The 22,139-nt window shown below is 36.8% G+C and overlaps 1 protein-coding gene across 1 annotated transcript in view; it reads left to right on the top strand.

Moving 5' to 3' along the window:
- Window positions 1-22,139, top strand: part of LOC109426813 (WD repeat, SAM and U-box domain-containing protein 1) — a 398,043-nt gene that overhangs the window by 108,745 nt on the left and 267,159 nt on the right. The gene's annotated exons all lie outside the window — the stretch shown is intronic.

Raw genomic sequence — 22,139 nt, 5'->3', positions numbered from 1 at the left:
TATTTCACGGCTTGAACGATGGCTCTTGGTGATCATTTTACCTAACATAACACATCCTAGACATAGACACCTTGGCACGGTAAAGGCTGGGTATGCTGTGCAATACAGCTCCCATTGTGATCCACTAGCCTCTGCCCAGCAACTCCTATCCCTACCTCCTCGTAATGCCGGCCGAAAACTACGAGCAACCTCAGGGAAGATCGGGTAACCAACCCCGGTGGGAACTTTGGTCATAGGCTGACAGGGAAGGGGGGGGGGGGTTGCTTCGGCAAACCTGAGCGTCTGTTCTCCAGGAGGAGCGGCTCACAACAGCGTCTGATCCCCATGTTAGGGGCGGCTGATCTACGTCCGAGTGCCAGGGAAGGACTCTAAGCTCAACTGTGCACTATGGTCCTCCGGAAAGTAGGCGGTTAGTATCAGGCCCTACGAGCCAGCCGTAAAAAAAAAACATTGTAACGGAAAATCAGAAACAGAATAGTACGAATAATACAAACCGAGACCAACGGCAACGACCCCAGCGAACAAAAAGAACTTGCGATTGGAAACTCGGTAAGTGGAACTGCCGATCTCTCAACTTCATTGGGAGCACCCACATACTCGCCGATCTACTGAAGGTCCGCGGGTTCGGCATCGTAGCGCTGCAGGAGGTGTGTTGGACAGGATCCATGGTGCGAACGTTTAGAGGTAATCATACCATCTACCAGAGCTGCGGCAACACACGCTAGCTGGTAACAGCTTTCATCGTGATGGGTGATATGCAGAGGCGCGTGATCGGTTGGTGGCCGATCGACGAAAGAATGTGCAGATTGAGGATCAAGGGCCGATTCTTCAACTTCAGCATAATAAACGTGCACAGCCCACACTCCGGAAGTACTGATAATGACAGGGACGCATTTTACGCGAAGCTCGAACGCGAGTACGACCACTGCCCAAGCCGCTACGTCAAGATCATCATAGGAGATTTAAACGCTCAGGTAGGCCAGGAGGAGGAGCTCAGACCGACGATTGGAAAGTTCAGCGCCCACCAGCAGATGAACGAAAACGGCCTACGACTCATTGATTTCGCCGCCTCCAAAAACATGGCCATACGTAGAACCTTTTTCCAACACAGCCTCCTTTAACGTTACACCTGAAAATCACCACAGCAGACGGAATCTCAATTCGACCACGTTCGACGGACGGCACTTTTCCGACATTATCGACGTCAGGACCTATCGTGGCGCCAACATAGACTCCGACCACTATCTGGTGATGGTCAAACTGCGCCCAAAACTCTCCGTCATCAACAATGTACGGTACCGGCGACCGCCACGGTACAACCTAGAGCGACAGAAACAACCGGATGTCGCCTCAACATACGCGCAGAATCTCGAGGCCGCGTTGCCAGACGAGGGCGAGCTCGATGAGGCCCCTCTAGAAGACTGCTGGAGTACAGTGAAAGCAGCCATCAACGACGCACTCGACAGCACCGTGGAACGGAATCGACGGGACGAATGGTTCGACGAAGAGTGCATAACGGGTTTGGAGGAGAAGAACGCAGCGCGGGCGATAATGCTGCAGCAAGGGATCCGACAGAACGTGGAACGTTACAAACAAGGCGGAAATAGCAGACCCGCCTCTTTCGGGAGAAAAAGCTCAGAAAAGTTGGCCACCTGTCTGCACCGGCTGATAGCCGGCTGGGAAACCGAACAGCTACCGGAGGAGTGGAAGGAAGGGGTAATCTGTCGCATTCACAAGAAAGGCGACCATTTGGAATGTGAGAACTTCAGAGCGATCACCATTTTGAATGCTGCCTACAAAGTGATATCCCAGATCATCTTCCGTCGTCTGTCACCTAAAACGAATGAGTTCGTGGGAAGTTATCAAGTTGGCATCATCGACGGCCGGTCCACAACGGACCAGATCTTCACCGTACGGCAAATCCTTCAGAAATGCCGTGAATATCAGGTCCCAACGCATCACCTGTTCATCGACTTCAAAGCGGCATACGACAATATCGACCGCGTAGAGCAATGATTATCGCCAGAACATTTGGAACGGTGGCAGAGCTGTACACCCACCTTAAACGCGAAGCAGCAAAGGTCGGACTGGTGGTGAATGCCTCAAAAACAAAGTACATGCTGGTAGGCGGAACCGAACACGACCGGATCCGTCTGGGTAATGAGTAATGATACGATACACGGGGATACTTTCGAGGTGGTGGAGGAATTCGTCTACCTCGGATCCTTACTGACGGCTGACAACAACGTGAGCCGTAAAATTCGGAGGTGCATCATCAGCGGAAGTCGGGCCTACTACACGGTCTAAAAAGATTCACACACGCACCAAGTGCATGGGCAAGGAAAAAGGTCTGCTTCAAGGGTCTCTGTTAGAGTGCCAATGCGAATCTGTGGGGTGATGCCTACATGATCAGTGTAGGGTGATGCGTACAGGATCGTGATGGCCAAGGCCAGAGGTGTAATGGCTCCTACAGATCAGATTTTTTTCCGCATCATGATCATAGTCCTTGATCTCCTTTCGTAGAACAGCCGAGGACTGGAGCTGCCGATGAGGAGAGGGTCACCGATGTGAAACTTACGGGGATAGAAAAGCCCCTTAGCGTAGGTAAGGCCCCAGGTCCGGACGAGATGTTCAGGTCTGCTATGCAGAAATGCCTGGACGAGAGAGTTTTCCCAGAAATATGGAAGAGGCAGAGCCTGGTTCTATTGCCAAAGGCGGGGACACCACCTGGAGATCCGTCGGCATATAGACCAATATGCTTGATCGACACAGCGGGAAAGGTGCTCGGAAAGATCATCTTCAATAGAAAGTTGAGGCACACCGAGGGTGTAAATGGTCTCTGAAGTAGCCAGTACGGCTTCTGGAAGGGGAGGTCGACCGCAGACGCTATCCTCACGGTGTGTTGAAACAGGATTATTATCGCACTTTCATGAACCTAAAATATTTTTTCGTTATAAGTTAGCCTTAGCTGTATATATTAAGATTCTGGAGGTTAAAAAATCTTTCATCGGGGAAAATTAAAATAAACTCGATTTTAGTAGTTTACCACTTTTCTCATATAATTATGGTATTACGAAAACCTGATGAACCTAAACTCTGCTAGAAAGAGTCCCCTTTCTAATAATAAATTTGAAACCATTTAGAGAGAAACGAATGCAAAAGTCTTCAAAACGAGTTTAAATTTGTTTGGCATTCGTTTCATGTGTCCAGCCTACTACAGTCTGCCGATAATCATAAATCATAAAAGTCTGCACTCCTTCCATATGTCTGGTAGATATATATTTATAATCAAGGAAAACAAATACTTCCCATTAGTGCGACTCATACATTTGAGGAAACATCATACACCTGTGACTCATACCATTTGCAGTACATACTCTTTATGTACTAATTTGCTTGAAATGGCGGGTATTAGTTGCACATACTTTGCATGTCAAACCATGTAACGATAAACCTAAACGACGATCACACGGCCACGAAAGATGATTAGATTACGAAATTAACTGAAAATTAAGTTAATTTGAGCTAATTTAGCAGAAATACTGATAGCTCTTCGAATATAGTAATAAGAACTTTTATGTATATTGTGCTCTGATTTTGCAGGGCTCGATGTTTTACTAACAAGTGATTTTTTTCCCTATGAATACTTATGTTCGCATGTTGGACACATAGGGCCGATTTCTTACCCTGACTTAAGAGTTAAACCAGGTTTACCGATTGATTCGAGGTGAAGAAATCAGCTCTTAGAGAATAGCTTTTAATAATTCTTTCGGCACACGCTCTTGATACACGTACTATAAGGTAAACATATGCAATCATTTTTTTTATTGTGAAATCAATCAATGATTGGTTGAAACAGTTTTAGATATGATGATGATAAACCTGGACAAGTTGGCGGAATACATGTACGTAAAAAGAATATCGGGTTAAGTACGAGACACTGAAGATGTCCTTAGCTCAATTTTCTTTTTACTTAGTTTTAGGTATGTTTATGTTGAATATGTTCATTGTTGTTTATGCTGAGAACAAATTTAACTAAATTTACATATAAAATAAAAATTGAAAATGTAGAACAAGATTAAGCAGACATCAATGTTCTGGAAATGTCATAAAATATATATAAAAAAACAACAAACAGTGATGTGGAAAGTGAGGCAAGATTGGCGCAATTTGAGGTTTCAATACAACTTTTTAAGAACTTTTATTTGTTATTTTATGCTTCGATTCGGAATCATTGGATAGATTTTGATTGCTAAATAGTTATAACACATAGAAGACGGTTAGAAGGTATCGAGTGTACGGGTGAACTTTTAATTCAATTTTAATGGATAGTTTCCACTTCGTAAGTACAGTGCAGTGGTTTTTCAGTTTAATGACTAGTCGTTTCAATCACTATTCCTTTTTATTTCGTTTTTATCACGCTCTGAAAGGATAAGGGCCGATTTCTTCACCTCGGCTTAACTCGTAAGCCAGGCTTACCCATATAGTTAAACCTGGCTTAACGCCTAAGCCTGGGTGAAGAAATCGACCCTAAGTGACATTTCTCCCCATACTAAATCTGCTGCCAAATTCACTTTGCAAAGAAGAAGGAATTTTACTTGGAAAAAAGAAGCTTTATTTTATGCAGTCCTAACATTGAAACCATTCAAATGCATAAAGTTTTCATCAAGACAAATTGTCTTATCAAATAAAACTACAGATAACCCAGACGAACATAGAATAAAAAACACTACACGAGACTACTATTGCAAATTGATATGTTTCCAATATATTTTAGGCTTATACTATAAGATTTCATTCACATTGACATATATTAAGCATGCGTTTCATTCGGTAAGGTAAATTCTAAATAAAAGTTATGATGTTTTGAAAAAGATTTCAATACCATGTGTATAACTATCCTTGACCAAATGATTGTTTGATGTTATGACATTCAAACTGCTTATCATGATAAGATAATATCACGGTAACCTGCTGTTCCATCTTACTCCATCCGATTCAACTTGCCTCGGTGTACCTTTTTTAAAACCAAATGTTGAATTATCATTTTTGTATGCATTAACATAATATGACAACGCAAATCTAATGTATTTTGTGTCAACTTTTTGTTATTTGAGACCCAACAGCCTACTTAACCCTAAACGTATCAATTTATAATTAACAAGGAGATAAGTCTTTGAAAATTTTAAGGTTTTGTATGTACGGAAGTCCTCAACAGATCAGAGGCTGAACTTTTACAAATAAGTCACGCACACTCAGTATAGTCGACTCATACTTTTTGGCAAATATCCATGTGGATGTGGTTTGACATGTAAGCTATGTGCAACTAATACCCGCCATTTCAGACAAATTAGCTCATGAAGGATATGTGCTGCAAATGATATGAGTCAAAGGTGTATGGTGTTTCCTCAAATGTATGATTCGCACTAATGGGAAGTATTTGTTTACCGCCATTACAAATATCTATGTGCCAGACAAATGGAAGGAATGATTTATGACTTTCGGCAGACTATAGTGGGCTGGACACATGAAACAAACGCCAAACAAATTTTAACTCATTGTAAAGACTTTTGCATTCGTTTCTCTCTAAATGGTTTCAATTTTTTATTAGAAAGGGGACTCTTTCTAGCGGAGTTTAGGTTTAACAGATTTTCGTAATACCATATCATATGAGAAAAGTGGTAAACTACTAAAATCGAATTTATTTTTATTTTCCCCGATGAAAGATTTTTTAACCTCCAGAATCTTAATACATACAGCTAAGGCTAACTAATAACGAAAAAATATTTTAGGTTCATGAAAGTGCGATAATAATCCTGTTTCAACACACCGTGATCCTGTCGGTTACAAAAACTGCCGGGATAGCGCTCCAGCGTAAAAGTAGGGAGACTCGCAACTGTGCATTAGTGCCTATGGATGTAAGGAAGGTGTTCAATAGCGCCAGTTGGCCGGATATTGCCGATGCGCTCCTACGTATGGAGATACCCGGATACCTACACAAGATTCTCGGAAGTTACTGCCAGAATCGAACACTAGTTTACGACACAGGGTGGGTCGGAAGTGCTTTCACATAACTTCAGGAGTCCCGCAAGGATTCATCCCGCAAGATCCGGTGTTATGGAATGTCATGTACGACAAGGTGTTGAGGTTAGAGTTCCCAGTGGGGGCGAAGATTGTCGGCCCTTGCTGATGACATTACGCTGTAAGTCTACGGTGAATCGATCGAAGAAGTGGAGTTGACTACTACACACATCATCAAGGTTGTGGAGGCTTGGATGAGGTCCTGGGAACTGGAATTGGCTCACCACAAAACTGAGGTGATGGTTGTGAACAACCGGAAGTCGGAGCAGCAAGCGATGATCAGTGTTGGCAATTGCACTATCACGGCGAAGCGCTACGTCAAACACTTGGGTGCGATGATCGACGATAAGCTTACCTTCGGTACCCACGTTTATTACGTCTGTAAAAGAGCCTGGCACTGTCCCATTCCTACTAGAAGATTCCAACAAAAATATAACATTATTATAACAAACCCTGATATTTATAACTCATTGTGATATAATCAAGTTTTTATATCTTTGGGGTTTCAAAATATTATATCTCAATTATATCATATTATGTTATAAATGTTTAATAACTCATTGTGAAATAATTTAGTTTCAATTACTTGACATTCAGAATATCATTTTGTACAACTGTATCAAAATATGATAGGAACTAGTTTTCTTGAAGCTAAAACTAATATCATATTGTTATAATATTGATCAAATCATAACAAAATAGGTTATTATTTTGATTAGACCGGTGTACTTTTTGTTACAATTTTAGTTATTTTAACGTCATCCTGCACCTAGATTATAACATAGTAAGTTAAAGAAAATTTTTATAACATCATAACACAATGTGTTGAAAACTTGATAGAATTTTCTAGACGATGTTATGGATATGGATATGGACATGGATATGATGTTCAATAGCTCTGCGGTGTACGCCAGTAAGCGCAAGCTACTGGCTAGTGTCGCTACGTCCATACTGCTTGCCAAGTTGAATTATTACGACGAGTGCTGTAAAAATCGAGTTCTGCGCACCGAATTACGTACAAATTTTTTTTGAAATTTCATAAATTACCGCTTGAGGATAGCTGTTTACAAAAATTGTTCATCAAGCTGCACACTGATGTTCTTAGCCCACACTCAGGTTCAGTTTCGTTGTTCGGTAATTATTTTGCCGGAAAAAATCGGTAATGCGATAAAACAACCGTTCTACGGTAAAGATGATTAATTTTACAAGAGTTCGGTAATATTATTACCGATTGGATTGTGATTTCATACTTTGATAGCATCAGCTATCAAATAATTTACAGTATGGACAGTAAATCTAACAATTACCGTATACTGTAAAAAACATTACCGTACATCTTGTTAAATCACACCTCAATTTACCGAAGTTCGGTACAGTTGCCAGCAACATTTGCGAAATGTCAAATTAGAAATAGTGGACATTTTATTTCAGTTCAGTAGTCAGTTCAGTATTTAAAAGTTAGTTTCTCCTGAAAAATCAGTAAATAAAACATCGTGCCGCCCGATAGTTGTTATTTCGTTAAGCGGAGCATCGTATCTTGTGGAATTGAGTAAGTATAAACATTTGATTCCAGGTCTTCCAGGTGTTTACGTGGTGGAGCGAAGTGGAAGTGCACTCACGACGTTCTACAAATCAGTGTCGAGGCTGAATAATTATTAAAAAGAGTGACAATATTATCGAACATTATCGCAAAATTTGGAAAATAAAAACATTCAAAATCTCCAGCCTGCATATTTAATTTTTGCTTGTACCGAAAATCTGTAAAATATTGAAAAGAAAACATTTAACTACCGAAATTCTACGGTAATTTTAAAACGCAGGTTACCGAAGAATACGGTAGTTTTTGACAGCCTTTGAAAATTTTGTTTTACCGGATGTTCGGTACACATTTCGATTACCGAACAAATTACTGAACGTTCAGCTGTTGAGAATACGGTAAAAAATTACCGTATACTGTAAAAAAAACTAAGTGTCCATGTTTAACCGTTATGTGTCCGACATTTTTTTTTGCTTTTTTCTTCCCTATGCTTTTCAAATGGGCGCTGGATTCCCTGGTACCCTGTCGGCCACATAAGAGTTAAGAAAGACTGATGATAGCAGTTTATTCTGTGCAGTTGTCACAATTTTTCAAAACTGCGTCCAGAAAGCATCAAGGAGTTGATCAAAACTGAAAACAGCACGTTAATAGTTCATTACGCTACGCAAATCAAATGCTAGTTTTGTGTGGTAAAGTAGGCCATTTCCTGACAGATTTGCGTGGGGTTACAGCCTATTACGATAACAAATTGCAAAAATCATTTTTCGCCATCTAAAATCGATTTAAACATGTTTTGGAAGATGAATTAATTTTATTTCGCGATTTTGTGCATTTTTAAACATCCCTACACTTTTATATTTTTCCTTAGGCTTCCATAATTGAAATACCGATTTTTTGAGATTTTATAATCACAGACAAACACACGTAGCTCTTAGAGGAAATTCATCAAAAACTTTTCCACGGTATTTTTTTTATGAGCACACTGCCACCTGTTGGTAGAACCGCGCGAGACACTGTCGGCCATGATGGATTTCGGTTTAACGTTTATCTAACACGCACACTACTACACAAACCGCTTGTAATTTTCGTTTGCATTATTTAGCAACGTGTACACTGGCAAGCGTCAAAGCGATCGAACACTAGCGCCTCTGGTGGAACGATCGCCGACGGCGTAGCCAGCTTTTCATTTTTTTCTTGCTCACTCTGCTAAACAAACATGAGAAAGAGAGCGATTCGCCACTGGTTTCATCCCGCTCTTTATCGTGTTTGTTTAGCAGAGTGATTAAGAAAAAATAAAAAATTGGCTACGCCGTTGACGATCGCGAATATTTACGTCTTTTTGTCTGTGTTATGATTGTTGTTGAATTATTATTATTATTTTCCATGAAAAATTTTATTTTCGTGAAATTTTCAGAAATAAAATTATAGAGAATATTTAACTGAATTGCCTGTTCAGCACTTTTTTGACGAAAATAGAACAGCAGAACTATTTCGGTAGCTTCGGTAATCGATATTACTGAGGCTCAGTACACCAACTGTCAAAATCGAGTGCAAAAGGTAAAAAATGGAGTATCCCGAGCAGAGGAGAATACCTAGTTAAAAACTTCGAAATCACATAACCTGTTTTTATATATTGTTTTGTTATTATTAAATTATCAAGGCATAGCTTTTCCATAACAAATTTTTTTTGGACAATCTCATTTTGTTATAATCAAGCTATTGATATACATTAACAAAATTACATTTAAATAACATGTTTTGTTGTACTATTGATCAACTTAACAGCAATAATACAACAGTAACAAATTTTGAAATCACAGCAACAATTCGACGATTATGACCTGTCCCTTTGTGTTGTTCCATTTTTGTATTCAGGTAAGAAGGAAGAAGCACTTGAAAGTTCTGGAGGAACATTTCGATAAATCCCTGGAGAAGTCTTCAAGAGAACTCCTGGCACAATTTTCTTAGAAATTCCGAAGGTAATTCTTCTGAGCAATGTTTAGAATGCTTGGCAAAATCTTTTGAAACACCTGGAGAAACATTCGGAAACACTCCTGATGAAATCCTCAAAGAAATTTTCAGAGAAATTTTAAGAGGACTAATGATCACAGGAAATTCTGAAGAAATCCTTGAAGGGATTCTATGCAGGATTCTGGAGGAATTTCTAGAGGAGTCTTTGAAAATCCATGAAAGATTCCGTCGGAGAACTTTCGGAGAAATTTCTGGAATATTTTTGAAGTAATTTATGGAAAAGTTTATGATAAAATCTGTCGATGAACTTCTGGAAGAATTTTATGACAAAGTCAATTGACAAACACAAAAGGAGTTTTTGACAGAATCCTCAGAGAAATAAATAGAGGAATTTTAGAAAAAAATATTGCAAACATTTCTAGTGAAAGTCCTGTAGGAATCATCAGAGGAAGTTCAGGAGAAACAACAGCAAAATTTTTGGCGGAATCCTTGTAGAATCCAGGAGGAATATTCGACATAATTCTAGAATCCAGGGAAAATCGGAGGAATCAAAACAAAATTTCCAGAAAAGTTGTAATAATCGGTACAATTTTTCCAATATCTTAAAAATTTTCTGCAAAACTGTTGAGCATTCTAACAATTCTTCAGTTTATACGCTAAAAAAAAACACAAAACAAAAGTCACAAATTGCTATCGACGATCAAACTTTTTCAAATACACGTATTGATTTCAAAACCGTGCTCCGAAAACAATTAAAGTAGAACAGTTTATGAATTACAGATGGACATCGAAGCTCGTCGTATTTGATAATATAGAAATTACTAAAGTTTATTATCTTGCGACTTCAAATTTCTTAGAATGAATTAAAAGCTGAATATAGTATTCTTCGATCATTTGAAAATATTTCTTACGTCAGAGTCAGCAAACCTCGTTGGATAAGTGTATGACTCGTACTGAAAAAATCAACTTTCCGCAACTCGTTCTATAAAAAACTATTTCGATAGTGTTCATAATTTTTAAATATTTATTAACTTTTTTTTGTTTGCTCCTTATTTATTTTTGTCCTCCCCTCCCCCCCACCTCGTAACTGATGAGAGGTGTAGGACATAAAAGAATAATATTTGCATCGGCCTAAGTATTATGGACACATTCTACGGGCCCCGTATCACCAATACCAATTTTTCAAAGTTGAGTTATGGCATATTTGACATTCTTATCACATTCTACATTACTTTTGTCATCCAAAAATGTATTCGAAATGATATTAGTGTGACAATAAATATAAATTGAATGACGATTAAGATTAACATTAAAATCGTGATTTTAAGTCTTTTAGGCACACTTTTCATCCAAACTGTCGTATTTTATACACCAATACACTGATTTTTCAAAAGTCTCCCATCATTTGTAGATAAATGTATGAAGATTTTTTAGGCATAAAAAAATTTTTAATTGGAAGACTTTACAACTCTGAAATATGGATGATTATAGCATGGGTTTTTATTGCGTTGTAACGTCACGAAAAATCAACATTTTCAAATTTTATTTAAATACGGAAAACGTTACAAATATGAAATTTTGTATGCTCTTTGTACTCAAAAAGATCTTTCCAATGAGACTAAAAAAAGAAAATCGGTTCACGGAAGCCTGATTTTCACCTGGTTGAAGTTTGCGTTGTAACGTCACGAAAAAAAGTTCTGTGGAAAAGACCAAATCTTTCTGGCTTGGACGGCTTCTGAATTGGGCAAACGTAGTTCTATATTCAAAACAGTTTCGTTCTCGATGTGTATGAGCTCTTTTTCAAGATATCGTTTATAAATTGCGTACCATTGCCCGTTCATAAACTACGTAGACTTTTGAAGGACGGGGGAGATGGTGTTTGGCCAAAATCTACGATGTAATTGTACTACGATGTTGTAAAATTTTTCAATCGTAATCAAATACCACTCAAACCGAAAATTTTTGTGATATCAGTGGCCAACAGATGAAATTACAAACTTATTAAGTTGGTCAAAGACTTACAGTTGATGAATAGTTTGAGTTCCACCAACAGGCGGCGGTGAAGAACTTACCAATTTTAAATTTCATACATCTCAGGATCCCTATTACATAGAAATACGATTTCTTCGGCAAAGTTGTTTGGTAAGTTAAGGACTTGCAGTTGATTTACCAATAGATAGTATTCTACAAGCTGGAACTTTTTTCACTTTGAACATATTGTATTCAAATCAAATTGTAATCAAAGATCAATATAAAATTCATAACTTTCAAAATTTAACTTGATTTGATTCACTTATTCCTTAGATATAAGAGTTAATAGAACAATAGTCAAAAATATGATTCTGCTTAAAGCGCTCCATCTTTGTGTAGAGCTAACCAATCAAGTCCAATATTGTAGAAATTACAGATAACAAGATCGGGAACTATCAGTCAAAATTTGAGAATTTTTGATATATTTTACAAAAAGTTACGGCTTGTTGAATGTGTTTTGGAAAATTAATAAAATTGGCATGCTTTTGAAAGTTTGCAACTACCACCACTGTCTGGCAGAAATTAATACCATACGGGAATTAAACTGAAAGTCCTTGATCTACCAAACAACTTTAACGAAGCAACCATCTTTCCAATTAATCACGATCCTGAGATAAGTAAAACTAAAAATGTGTATGCCCTCTAGCGCCTCCTAGTGGAACGATTTGAAATCATACGGCCCATCAATTGAAAGTTCTTGACCAGCCAAACAATTTTGTCGAGGACACCAACTGTCTAAATAGTTAGGATCTTGAAATATATGGGATGGATATTCATCAGTGTTACATCTATTTTTGATATAACAGGAATCGCCGACAAACAGACGTAACACCTACGAAATTGAAACTCATATATCTCAGGACTCTAATTACTTAGACTTTAGACTTTTAGAATGTTGATGTCTTTGGAATAGTTGTTTATCTTGTCAAGAATTTTCAGTTTAAAAGCCGTTTGGTTCAAGTTTCTAACTGACTAGTGGTAGTTTGAATTTTGAAAAATCATGCACTTTATTAATATTCAAAAAGTATTCAACATGTTGTAACTTCTTATAAAGTACCCAAAGATTTTGCCAAAAAAAAAAGTTTCTCAACTAGTCAAAATATGTTGAAATCTTTTTGAGAAATTCTAAACTATTGGAAACTTTTAATTAGCGTCGTCCAGTGTGTCTGAATCTCACATCCAATAGTAAATCAGCTATAAGATTTTGACTTATCAAAAAACTTTGCCAAAGACACTAACTCTCTAAGTAATTATGACTCTGACATATATAGGATGGATTTTTTTTGTCAGAATTAGGTCTATTTGTCTCTGGAATCACAGAAATTGATGCCCCTAACTGGTATGCAGATCCTCAGGTATGTCTTTGTTTCAATAACTGCTCGCACATCTTAAAGCGTTTTTAATTGAATCAATTACATTGCATAAATTATTGAAAAAATGTTTAGTTCGACGGCGTGATGAGTTATATGCTTAAAAATTTAGATATCTGGCGGTGCAAAATAATGGATATCAGCGCTCTAGTCTTTGGAACAAAACTAGAAGAATATAGGTGATACTAAACCGAAGATGGGTGCCGGTGTCATTAACCTTCATGAAGGAGCATTCATACTATTGATAGCAATAACTTGGCCCCCCGAGCCATTTATCACAAAACGGATTTTCAATAGAATAAAGTTCCCCTTGAAGCAGTGAAGATAATGCAATGATATATTCGCAAATTCGGGTAAATTTGGCTGATTATTCTGATTCTAACATGATGTGCATTTTCGTGACGTTACAACGCGAGCAGAACCCTGTTTGAAACTGAACGGGCGTAGTAACGTCACGAAATGTAAAAGTCGATTATCGAATAACAAATCCGAAATTTAAATGTTTTATTCCATTGAATTGAAGAACAAACCAATAAATTTCAATGGTGGAAAAATAATTCAGAATATCATAAAAATCCGAGCAGATATTTTAAGATGTTGGTAGCGCGTTAGAGAGGGTCGGATTCTAGCGCGTTGTAACGTCACGCTACAAATACGCATTTTGAACACATTTTTCTAATGAAAACTAAATGTTCAATAGGTCAAATATATCAGAAATTTTACAAGGAATCCGAATATGAAAAAATATTTTGAGCTTTACGCTCGTTTTCATGAGTTATAGTGGAAAATCTATCTACGAATGCGTCAAAACGTTGTAACGTCACGGTAGAATGTGTCTATGACTTATTTAGTAACGAGTTTGATATCATAGCAAATTCTGCTCTCCGATTACTATCAATAACATATTAATATCAAAATTGGTTATGGAAATATTTTCTGAATTCACTGTTATTAATTTGTTATTGAAACTAACAAAACAAGTTATTGAAATAGTTTTCCAGGAACATTTTTTTGTTATGGAATTTGTTATTTTGCCGCCTATGACAGATAAGTTTATAACACAATACGTTATGGTAATAACTTGAAAATAATCGATTTTTCTATTCAGTTATTTTGCCCAAATACCACAGCTCCTCATGCTGTTCTTATTTCCTTCTGCTCGGAATAGCTGTATTCAGCTGTTCTATTTTCGTCAAAAATTTACCGAATATGGTAGGGAATCGCGCCACTTGGGCGGTGGCTTCTATTTTCGTCTGTTTTCCACTATAACTCAAATTTAAACCATTTGACACAATTTTTGGAATGCAGTGAGATACAGGGGATGGCCAAAATGTTTGGGATAAGCAACTTTTTTTCTCCCACAAAAAAATTCAACATGCTGTAACTTTTCATAGAGTTCATCAACAAATCTCAAATTTTGACTGTTTGTCAACCTATTATATGTGCATCTGTGGTACAAATTTGGGCTTGATTGATTAATTTTTCGTGAAGTTAGAACCGTTCGGGTAAAACACTATTATTTAGACAACTCATTTTTGAGCTGTCATATCTCGGAAACCAGTGAACCGAATTGAATGAATTTTTTAAAGTTTATCATCAATATATTGATACTCAAATACGACGTTATAAAATGTAATATTTTCTCACGGCGAATTAAGTTATACCGGATTGAAATTTTTACCCATATAGAGGAAAATAAGTCAAATTTACAATACCACACAAAAAATTCTAAAAGTGTTCTTCCTTCAATCTAAATAGGTTATAATATATCTGGTTAGAGATAACTTGAGAACAGAAGTGGAACATCTTTGGATATCAACACTAAAATTTATTGACATTGATGTAAAAAAATCATATTTTTTCGAGAAAAATCCAAAAAGTGTCAATCCATGATAACTTTTTTCAACGTTTAAAAAGTATCTATGTTTTAATGGTTTGTAAAGCATTTACATATTGTTAGTATGCGTTCAAAATTTAATTCAATTCGGTTCACTGGTTTCCGAGATATGACACCTGAAAAATGAGTTGTCTGAAAAATAGTGTTTTACGCGAACGGTTCTAACTTTGCGAAATATTAGGGTAAGAAATCAAACTTTGAACTAGTCAAATTGTAATCTTAATTTGAACCATTTCGAAATTCATTAAAACGACGTACTTTTTAGGCAAATATTGTCCCGAAAAAGATTGTAAACAGCTTTCCGTAATATAACCTGATAACATGGACTTTAAAAGCATTGAAAAATGCGTTTTTGTCATGAAAAACGCGATACCCTATTCCAAATTAAGTGTGTAAACTCTCTTACTCTGATAAAATGATTAGGGGAAAAATAAAATATGTGAATTTTTACGATTCAACACAAAAGAAACAACATCTCTGAATAATGACCAAAACATCAATTTTCAATGATTTTTCAAAAATGTAAATACCTATGCTTAAGACACCAAGATTGAGATGTATTGAACAGTTCTAAATACCAGCCTAAAATATGAAAAAATGATTACCCAGGAATGAAAAAAATACAAAAATTCTCAAACTATACCCCGTTTAAAGGCGGTGTTGGGAATTAGAGGGTTAAGGGCTGTTTGCAGATCAGAAGGAATTTTTCAGCCTATCTTGGATGCATGGGAAATTCCTTGACTGAATCTCTCAAGAAACCGTTTTTTCTTCGATCGCAATACGAAGTTGCGAAGAAATTACAGTTCAAATGGTAGTTACCATAGAAAGTTTCTGCCAGGAATGGCTCAAGAAGTTCTTGAGCGATTTCTTTCGAACACGGAACCATGTTAAAATATGAATGAATTCCATTATTAATGTTCGGGTAAAAAAAACCTTTCGGATTTTTTCAATTTTGATCTTGGTTCAACAAGTTGTTAACTGATCAGATTTCGATACACTTGCATTTAAAAACTCAACCAGATGGCGCCGCAAATAGATGAATCATTATTACCTTTATCAAGACACGTTCGAAGCAGTAGTGTTTAGATTTATCTGTCATTCCCGGCACCTTCGTACAACCTAAAGTCAAATATTTATTGAACCATTGACAAACAGCGTGTAACAAGAAAGTTCACTATTAAAATTGCCATTTATTGCATGTTGTGGCACACGTTTGCTCTGGAGCCCAGATTGTGAATATCATTCCGTAGCCTAGCGTTTACCCGACTTCACACGGAAGCTTATGCCATGTAGTGTCTAAAGAGGTTTTCGTTTTATAGTTGCATATGTACATATAGATGTCCAATGCAATATTTGAATACATTTTCAATAGGCTAAAAATTATCCGGTTCAATCTCATACTGAACAGACGAAAAATAGAGAGCAGCCGCACTGCTATATTCAGGTGAAATAGAAAACCGCACGCTTTTTAGGTAACGTATGTTAACTCTTTGAACAAACACACCTCGAGAGTCATATATAGAGCGCAGTGTAGTATCTTTTGATCTGTACATGGATTTCTCAGATCATTTGATCATCAGATTATGGCGTTTTTTTTTTCATGGCGTGATGTCTCAACCACAGACAGAACCCGCTTCTCAGCTTAGTGATCTTCACAATTATTTCATGAGAGCTACCCTGAGTGCTTTTTTGCCATGCAATGATCATTTTTACATTCTTATATCGTCTGGCACAAAGATCATTTGCTCAAGAAAGTCAAAGAAATTTCTATTACAAAGAGATCCTGCGTAATATCGGACATCCAATCCAGTTACTCCAAGTCTTGTCTTGCTGAATGGCTACGCATAAAACCCAATGGAGGCTCTTATAAGGCATCCTTATAAATTGTATGGCGAAAAAAAACATTGTTATAGTGAGGGTTGTGTATTGAAATTATTATTATTGCATCAGTTTTAGCAAGTGATGAATCGCCTATGATACAAAATGCTGTCATCAGGTAGAGCCAAATTGGACATCGAACATGTCGGGATTAAGCCACATTTTTTATCAGAAAAAACACTTCTGCGACCAATTACAGCCACCTTGGATATGTTACCAAATGACTCAAAAATGCTGGCGCTGGATGCTGTACCACGCGGTAAGATAAGATAAGCAGAGCAAATAGACTGAATTTAATTAACAATGCTAATTGTGATACAGGTTGTTCTCTACACATACTTATCAGGTAGGTTATTTTTTCTCTCTCCCTCATCTGATTACTTGAACTCATATTTGGGGTTGAATGACGCATCAACGTAAAAGTAAAACCGTTGGTTTGGAGTAAGGAACAAATCTGATTTGAAGAAATACAAAAGTATAATTGAACACTTGAGGCTATGAACTATGCTAATCTTTGTTCTACTTCAAGTTTTGTTCGTTCATTTCAACAACAATTATACAGAGAAACAAAAGATAATATTGGTCTGTCTCAAAAGGAAATTTATGTATCACAAATCAAAGTTGAGAATATGGCCAAAATTTATGCAGAGCTTCTATTTTGGCCAGTGCTTACCAGAAAAAAAAAAAAACAAAATAAAAATATTTTCATACTTGACATAACTTTGATTTGTCTAAAAATAAAATTAATAAAATCCATTCATAACAACAGGACGCCACTGTATGCTGTAAGTGTATTGAAATTGATTCTTGAGTTAGCAGTGGTTGAGTAACGGAGACATGAACGAACAAATAATCCTTCCGTTACCTAATCAAAATATTCTAATTATGTTTACACATCTCTCCTTTTTTTTGGCTTTACGTCCTAACTTAAACAGGACATTCCTTTAAACATGGTGTTCTATGATCACTTCCACAGTCATTAACTGAGCCTTTTCTTTATAAATTTACCATTTTGCCTTCATATATCGTGTGGCAGGTAGGTATGATGATATTCTATGCTCAAAAAAATTAAGAATAGGTATGTATGTCTGTTAGGAAAAGATCCCGAATTGATCAGGAATTAAACAATCATCCTCTCCTCTCCTCTTCTTGGTGTAACGTCCTCATTGGGACAAAGCCTGCTTCTCAGCTTAGTGTTCTATGAGCACTTCCACAGTTATTAACTGAGAGCTTCCTCTGCCAATGACCATTTTGCATGCGTTTATCGTGTGGCAGGCACGAAGATACTCTATGCCCAAGGAAGTCAAGGAAATTTCCTTTACGAAAAGATCCTGGACCGACCGGGAATCGAACCCGTCACCCTCAGCATGGTCATGCTGAATACCCGTGCGTTTACCGCCTCGGCTATATGGGCTCTATTAAACAATCATGGGCTTGCTGAAAACCACGGCGTTTACCGCTTCGGTTATATGGGTTCTTATGTTCTGAGTTTATTAGGCCGGAACAAATCTCATTTTCTTCTTTTGTCACTTTACTCGTTGACTCGTTAAGGGGGAGGATGATAAATAATAAGTGCATTTGATGCAAAATTACCCAAACAATTAGACAAAATCGTCAAACTCATCGGATTTGTTAAGAAATTTTCTCGACGACTCCAATTTCATTTTAAAAAGTTTAAATTTCTTGAATAATTTATTTGTGTCCCCCCTCAAAATGTCGGATTCCGACCAAAATTTTCCGAGGGGGTGGTGACATTAGAGAAAATCGAAATTTGTGTCAGCCTTATGAAATTTAAAAAAGGTACTACAAATTTCCACCATCATAGTTGGTATTTTTTAAATGTTTGTCCAATATTTACACAAGTTATCGTAACTTAAAGTATTAAAAGCTATTTCTACATCAAATAGAAAAAGCTGCTTGTTTAGAATGCTGAAAAAGTGTTTGAAAATGCTTGTTTAAGCTACATATGTATGTCATGCTGGTGATATTTCAAACTGGGATGCGAGCTTTTTCACATGCCTTGCTTGTTCCGTAACCATCAGGCGAGCACCGCAGAATCAACTCTGCGAAAGCGATACAACATGGCTGCTGGCGAGTATAACACATAATGATAGGGAAGAGGGTGTTTCGAAGTCCGAAGTTGTCGACCAAGCTGCTTGAACTGAGTCGTACAGTGCTGGGTCATTAGACCGAACTACTTCAGTCCAAGATATGGGCATTAGTTTATTATCGCACAAATTGGGCCGAAGGGTCTCAGATTTTCATGATTTTTTTTTCACAGACTGGGCTCATGAATATATGAACAAGAAAAATTGAGAAAAAAATTAGGGTCGCCTATTTTCCCGGAAAACTCAGGTAGAAATTCGTTGTTATCCCCTGGCACTACTTACTTTGAAAAATCATAACTCAAGAACGAAGCATCATAGAAACAAGTTTTTTTTTAGAAATGAAAGCAACTTTTCTCAGAAATCGAAAAAAAATATTTTTGAGAAGGTTATTTCATAAACTTTAATCGCTGAAATTTTTGAAATGCACTTTTTTTCGTTTTTGAGTTATATGGCCAATTTTGTTAAAAAATGCCAAATGTATCATATAAGCCTTTTCTTTGAAAAATTATAACTCAAGAACGAAGTATCGTAGAAACAATTTTTTTGAATGAAAGCAAAATTTTCTCAGGAAGAAAAAAAAAACATGAAGTGGAAAAAGTTTTCCACCGTTGAGAAAATTAAAAAAAAAGCCGGAAAAACTATTCCCGAATTCGCGGAAATTTTCAAAAAAACATTTTTGAGAAGGTAATTTCATAATCTTTGATCGCTGAATTTTTTGGAATGAACTTTTTTTCTTACTTGAGTTATGGTCAATTTTGTGAAAAATAACCATGTGCGCATACATTATACAGGGTGTTAGGTTCATGAGTGCAAACTTTTTAAAGGGTGATAGAGGACCATAAATGGTGAAAAAAATTGTTTTACGCATATGGTCAAATCTCAACCGTTACGTAGTTATTGAATTCCCCATGTTTTTGACTCTTATTGCATTAACTGGCTATAACTTTAAAATGGTCAAACTTATCGCAGCTTTTTTACTCTAATGCGAAAGATCATTGAATTTTCTATCAAATAGCATCTTTGAATCGATTGGTTTAGGTTAATAACTAAGTTTTCTAGTGCAAAATAGCTAAAAATAGTGTGTTTTTATTTGTTTATGTCAATTATCTTTGAAGCATGCGTAATAAAGTAAAAAATTTTCTCTTGCAAAGTTGTGGCCCCTGTTCTATTCTACAATTCGTTCTTTGACGCCAAACTTCTAACTCTTATCGTTTTCTTGCAATTTTGATTTGATTGAGCGGCACAGTGCGCAAAACAGTGCTTGCCTTGACAGTTGCAAATTTATGATCTGAAATGCGATGTTTAAATCAAATTTGCAAGAAAACGATAAGAGATAGAAGTTTGATGTCAAAGAACGAATTGTAGAGTGAAACAGGGGCGCCAACTTTTCCTAAGAAAGAATTTTAGTTTATTACGCATTTTTCAAAGATAATTGACAAAAACAAATTAAAACACACTACTTTTGAGCTATTTACTCTAGAAAACTTAGTTATTTTACTAAACCAATCGATTCAAAGATACCATTTGATAGAAAATTCAATTAATGGATGAACCCCCGTTAGTTAGAGCCACAACATTTTTTACAATAATAAAAAGTTGGGTCGGCCATATTGATTTTGGCCACCATCTTGGATTTTTATACCAAAACATTTTTTCACCATGATGGCAACCACCGACTTTCAAAATTTTTGCATCGATTGAAAGCTGAGACAGTTATACATAACATATCAAAAATTTAGAGATGTTTTTTCTCCTATCAAAAGTTATCTACAGTTTTGTAAATTAACCCTCTAATATCCAATCCCGCCTTTAGACGGGGTATAGTTTGAGCATTTTTGTAATTTTTGTTTCGTGGAAAATGAAATTTTTATATTTTTGGCCCATATTTAGGACTGTTTTGTTTATCTTAAAATGGTTTTTGGTGTATTTTAAAGCGTATTTACATTTTTGAAAAATCATTGAAAAATTGATGTTTTAGTCACTTTCTAGAAGTCATTGTTTATTTTGTATTTTTTTTTTTTTTTGCTTTAATTAGCGACACTTTACACAAAAGGTGCATTCGTGTCGTATCGTTTATTATGTCTTTTGTTGAGATTTTATTACAATGTCAGTTTTTTTCTTCGATCTTGTGATCATTTTCCACTCTAAATCTGTTTTCTGGGTGCCTGGATTGCATGATCGCTTTGCTGCATTTTCTTCCTCCGTTCGATTTGACTCGGTTGACAACCGCCGCTTCGCAGAATCGTTATCGGTATTTTCTGTCGCTGTATCGTTCTCATTCGTCCATCCGTGATCGTCGTTGTCGTCGTCGTCATTCTCTACGTCGCTGTGGTCATCATTAATTTGGGCATTAGAGGGTTAAGTAACGTTTTCTCCATACATTTGCATGCGCACTGGCAACGACATGCAACAGCATCCGAGTTTACGCCTGCATGTATGTATACACAAAGGCACCTGCCGAAAAATTGAGCAAATCGGAGGTTCGTTTCCGTTTTTGACTGTTTCTCAATGATGCGGGCATTGCTTTCATAACTTTTTTAGTGCTTTGAAAAGATTAAACCTTCTGCTTTCATTAATGGGCTCAGATTTTCCGTTCGTGTTCATAAACACTGCGAAATAACGCTGCATTTATGTAAACGGCCGGCAGCGGACCCGGTGCGCAAAAGTGGCATGGTTTACAAAACGGCAGATAACTTTTGAAAGAAGAAAAAAGACATCTCTAATTTTTTGATATGTTATGTATAAATGTCACAGCTTTCAATTGATGCAAAAATTTTAAAAATCGATGGTTGCCATATGGTGAAAAAAATGTTTTGGTATAAAAATCCAAGATGGCGGTCAAAATCAATATGGCCGAGCCAACTTTTTCTTATTGTAAATAGTAGCTCTATCTTTCCTCGTTTCAACAACAATTCGTTTTGAGGTGGTTTTTGTAGAAACTTTCGAGTTATAACGGTTTAAATGAGCCACCATTTGACCAAAATCGAGGAGTCTGCAAAAATTGTTGCGGATCTAACTAACGGGGGGTCCATCAATTTGAGTAACCAAATGCATTTTTATTACTTTTTAGCGAGGACTTTCAAAAAATCGCCACCTTAAACATTTTTGAAGCCAAGGTGTAAAAATAGTGGGCCGGTCTCAGCGAGAATTACCCCTGTGGAAGTTGGCTGAGAAGCAGGCTTTGTCCCAGTGGGAACGTCGTTACGCAAAGAAGAAGAAGAAATATGGCCAAGTATTATCTTGCTCATTTTAAATGCATAATTTTA

This window comes from Aedes albopictus, chromosome 2, assembly GCF_035046485.1.
Source record: "Aedes albopictus strain Foshan chromosome 2, AalbF5, whole genome shotgun sequence".
NCBI classification, from domain to species: domain Eukaryota; kingdom Metazoa; phylum Arthropoda; class Insecta; order Diptera; family Culicidae; genus Aedes; species Aedes albopictus.
This window is presented reverse-complemented; position numbering and strand designations above follow the sequence as displayed.